This window comes from Arvicanthis niloticus, chromosome 24, assembly GCF_011762505.2.
Source record: "Arvicanthis niloticus isolate mArvNil1 chromosome 24, mArvNil1.pat.X, whole genome shotgun sequence".
Classification (NCBI taxonomy): Eukaryota; Metazoa; Chordata; class Mammalia; order Rodentia; family Muridae; genus Arvicanthis; species Arvicanthis niloticus.
Genome location: NC_133432.1, coordinates 382501 through 387064, shown reverse-complemented (window position 1 = coordinate 387064; position 4564 = coordinate 382501). Strand labels below are relative to the sequence as shown.

Here is a 4564-nt window from a genome sequence, read left to right as displayed (position 1 = left end):
GGTCACTTCAGTTGTGAACAGTGTTAAGAATTAATATTACAAAAATACTTTAAACATCAAAATTTTAAATGTCCCAGTAGCAGAAGAGGTAAAGAATTAAAATAACAAACAAACAAAACAAAAACAATAGTTACCTCAGGAAAATTCAACTTTTTTTTCTTCCTAAGTTTCACCTCTGTCTTTTATTGGTTACACACTTTCTTGTTATACAATAGTACATAATCATAAGCTTCTTCATTATTTTCTTCAAGCCCATCAATTTTCCTACACTTCTGGGTGTATTAGAGCTCCTGGGAGTCCAGCCTCTTCTGAGTTTTGGGGGGTTGAAGCTGAAACCTTAGGGCTGATCCAGGCACAGACAGGAAGGCAGGAAAATTCAAATTTATAGTAAGCAATAGATAGAAAGAAATTGAAATGAAGAGCTCCAAACTCCAGAGACCCTTCCTCAAGTCTCAAGAAATCATGACCACCCAAAGATCACAAGAAACCATACCTGGATACAATCAGCAGAGGTTTATTAGGGAAGAAACCTGGCAGCCAGCAGTCTCACCACACACTCACGCAGGAGTGAAGTTCGACGCCCACAGCCAGTCCATGGAGGGTTTTAAAGGGAAAAACCACAAACCAGAGGAGTGGGAAGGGCGGTGAGGGGTTGTATAGGATACAAAACATGAAAATAGTGGAACAATTCAGAGGTACTCACCCTAAATGATTAGTGTCATGTGGAAATCACCCTGCATTCTTCTCAAAAATGTGGTTTTTACCATGCCATTGTGTCCTATCCTGTCATTTCAGATTAACTATCTTTACTTTTTCTGGCTATAGCCCCACCTAGGTGGCAGCATCTTTATCTGTAATCAAGAATGTGTCTTCCTGCCTTGGGCCTCTCCTACCCATAGGTGGGCCTACTGCTTGAGGAATGTAATTTATCCAGCAAGTATCCTGGAGTAGTGAAAAATCTTACATTTAGTTCCTCTTTCTGGAACTTACATTCTTGTTCAGGTATAGGATAAAGGAAAAGCCTCTCTATATAATTTTTCACTCTACAGAAACAGTATGAAAACTCACATTTTTAGAATGATTTAATCCAGTTACTATATCAACCTGTGTGTAGCACTAAAGAGGTGATAATCAGATTGGACAAAGGCTTTTCAGTGTCAACAATAATAGATTATTATTCAAGATTTGTTGAAATATGTCTTAAATATGTGTCACGAACTCCCTAGAATCCCCTGTCAAACATGCTTCTAAGGTCAGGAAAGTATTCTTGAATGCTGAGAGATGCAATTAGTATGCAGCACTTACCTGGCATATGTAAGACCCTGGCTTCTACCTGCAATGCTAGAGAGTAAAACAAACATCTATATTCTTAACCCAACCTGTCCTTTTTGCATCCCTAGAGACCTCACTAATTCAAAGATACACCCAAAATTGTGTTAACCTCTTGTATTTGAGAGACAAGGGTAAAATTAAAGTTCTTGCTTGACATCCTTGAGGATGTTTTTTTTTTGCAGTAGGCCAGACTTTTCCCTAGAGAAGAGAATGTGCACTTTCCTGACCTTAGAAGACAGGGTACTGAACCCCCATGATGCTGATCTGTCAGCTTGAGCTGGACCTGTCCTGCTTCTTAGGCAGAGTGTATACACATCAATACCTCACCTGGCTGATCCTTCAGTAGAAACACTCTTGAAACTGAAGCTAAATGTTCCTTAGAAAGAAAAGCTCAAAGAGCTCAGAAGCCTCTAACTCTTATGTTACAGGGTCTTGGGGTGTGGAGTGGTTTGCTAGGACACTGCAGAGTCTGTTATATGGGAATGACAATTGTATGTTTTGGGAAAATATAACAATGTGGAGGAAAGTAAAGCAACAGACTGGGGAATGTGAAAGGAACTCCACAGCTCCATCCTGGGCAGAAGAAACAAAGCCACAGCTGCAGAGAAAGCAGCAGCTTCACACTGGGAGAGTGCAGTCACTCAGCCTACTCTGGAGACCATGGCTGAGCTCAGTTTGGGTGGGAGTGGCCTGGCTCCCTCCCTTCCCTGATACCCTCCCCTACCTGCTTCTAAGGTTTCAATTACCACCAAACACCCCCAGAATGGTTTCTTCCAGCAGCTTTTTAGCACTCTGTAGCAGTTTCAAAATTTGGAGTACAGAGCTAGGAGTGATGGTGGTGGAATGAGAGAAGGGGTACATGGGAGCAGGAAACAATCCTTGGAAGTAGCCTCTTAGAGGGTACTGCTCTCCTGATCCACCTAAATTCCAGGACACTTCCTGGAATTTCACTTCACTTAGACAGTAATAATGCAACAATTTGGAACTGGAGGGTGGGTCAGTTCTCCTCCTACATCTCTCACCTCAGGAATGGTGGATCCTTTAACCCAGATTGCTCCACAACTTCACTGGCTTGGCCACCTTCTTCACAGGACCACTGGTTGCTTCCTTACAGACCCTGCACAGCAAAAACCTGCATCTGTCTTCCACCCTAAGGGAGTTCCTCAAAGCAAGCTACACATCCCTGCCATCTCTTCCAGGAAAAAAGAAGCCCATGGTGCTAAGAGGAGAGAGGAGAAGGGGGAGGTGGTGGAGGTGGAGGTGGAGGGAGCCAGGGAGCCAGGGAGCCAGGGAGCCAGGGAGCCAGGGAGCCAGGGAGCCAGGGAGCCAGGGAGCCAGGGAGCCAGGGAGCCAGGGAGCCAGGGAGCCAGGGAGCCAGGGAGCCAGGGAGCCAGGGAGCCAGGGAGCCAGGGAGCCAGGGAGCCAGGGAGCCAGGGAGCCAGGGAGCCAGGGAGCCAGGGAGCCAGGGAGCCAGGGAGCCAGGGAGCCAGGGAGCCAGGGAGCCAGGGAGCCAGGGAGCCAGGGAGCCAGGGAGCCAGGGAGCCAGGGAGCCAGGGAGCCAGGGAGCCAGGGAGCCAGGGAGCCAGGGAGCCAGGGAGCCAGGGAGCCAGGGAGCCAGGGAGCCAGGGAGCCAGGGAGCCAGGGAGCCAGGGAGCCAGGGAGCCAGGGAGCCAGGGAGCCAGGGAGCCAGGGAGCCAGGGAGCCAGGGAGCCAGGGAGCCAGGGAGCCAGGGAGCCAGGGAGCCAGGGAGCCAGGGAGCCAGGGAGCCAGGGAGCCAGGGAGCCAGGGAGCCAGGGAGCCAGGGAGCCAGGGAGCCAGGGAGCCAGGGAGCCAGGGAGCCAGGGAGCCAGGGAGCCAGGGAGCCAGGGAGCCAGGGAGCCAGGGAGCCAGGGAGCCAGGGAGCCAGGGAGCCAGGGAGCCAGGGAGCCAGGGAGCCAGGGAGCCAGGGAGCCAGGGAGCCAGGGAGCCAGGGAGCCAGGGAGCCAGGGAGCCAGGGAGCCAGGGAGCCAGGGAGCCAGGGAGCCAGGGAGCCAGGGAGCCAGGGAGCCAGGGAGCCAGGGAGCCAGGGAGCCAGGGAGCCAGGGAGCCAGGGAGCCAGGGAGCCAGGGAGCCAGGGAGCCAGGGAGCCAGGGAGCCAGGGAGCCAGGGAGCCAGGGAGCCAGGGAGCCAGGGAGCCAGGGAGCCAGGGAGCCAGGGAGCCAGGGAGCCAGGGAGCCAGGGAGCCAGGGAGCCAGGGAGCCAGGGAGCCAGGGAGCCAGGGAGCCAGGGAGCCAGGGAGCCAGGGAGCCAGGGAGCCAGGGAGCCAGGGAGCCAGGGAGCCAGGGAGCCAGGGAGCCAGGGAGCCAGGGAGCCAGGGAGCCAGGGAGCCAGGGAGCCAGGGAGCCAGGGAGCCAGGGAGCCAGGGAGCCAGGGAGCCAGGGAGCCAGGGAGCCAGGGAGCCAGGGAGCCAGGGAGCCAGGGAGCCAGGGAGCCAGGGAGCCAGGGAGCCAGGGAGCCAGGGAGCCAGGGAGCCAGGGAGCCAGGGAGCCAGGGAGCCAGGGAGCCAGGGAGCCAGGGAGCCAGGGAGCCAGGGAGCCAGGGAGCCAGGGAGCCAGGGAGCCAGGGAGCCAGGGAGCCAGGGAGCCAGGGAGCCAGGGAGCCAGGGAGCCAGGGAGCCAGGGAGCCAGGGAGCCAGGGAGCCAGGGAGCCAGGGAGCCAGGGAGCCAGGGAGCCAGGGAGCCAGGGAGCCAGGGAGCCAGGGAGCCAGGGAGCCAGGGAGCCAGGGAGCCAGGGAGCCAGGGAGCCAGGGAGCCAGGGAGCCAGGGAGCCAGGGAGCCAGGGAGCCAGGGAGCCAGGGAGCCAGGGAGCCAGGGAGCCAGGGAGCCAGGGAGCCAGGGAGCCAGGGAGCCAGGGAGCCAGGGAGCCAGGGAGCCAGGGAGCCAGGGAGCCAGGGAGCCAGGGAGCCAGGGAGCCAGGGAGCCAGGGAGCCAGGGAGCCAGGGAGCCAGGGAGCCAGGGAGCCAGGGAGCCAGGGAGCCAGGGAGCCAGGGAGCCAGGGAGCCAGGGAGCCAGGGAGCCAGGGAGCCAGGGAGCCAGGGAGCCAGGGAGCCAGGGAGCCAGGGAGCCAGGGAGCCAGGGAGCCAGGGAGCCAGGGAGCCAGGGAGCCAGGGAGCCAGGGAGCCAGGGAGCCAGGGAGCCAGGGAGCCAGGGAGCCAGGGAGCCAGGGAGCCAGGGAGCCAGGGAGCCAGGGAGCC

The 4564-nt window shown here is 56.6% G+C and overlaps 1 long non-coding RNA gene across 1 annotated transcript in view; it reads right to left on the bottom strand.

Moving 5' to 3' along the window:
• Positions 1–297: 297 nt before the first annotated feature.
• The window catches only part of LOC143437518 (uncharacterized), a 28248-nt gene continuing 23981 nt past the window's right edge, over positions 298–4564 (bottom strand). Inside the window, exon 4 of the long non-coding RNA XR_013106948.1 lies at positions 298–2449. This is a non-coding gene — a long non-coding RNA (uncharacterized LOC143437518). The remainder of the gene's footprint in view (positions 2450–4564) is intronic.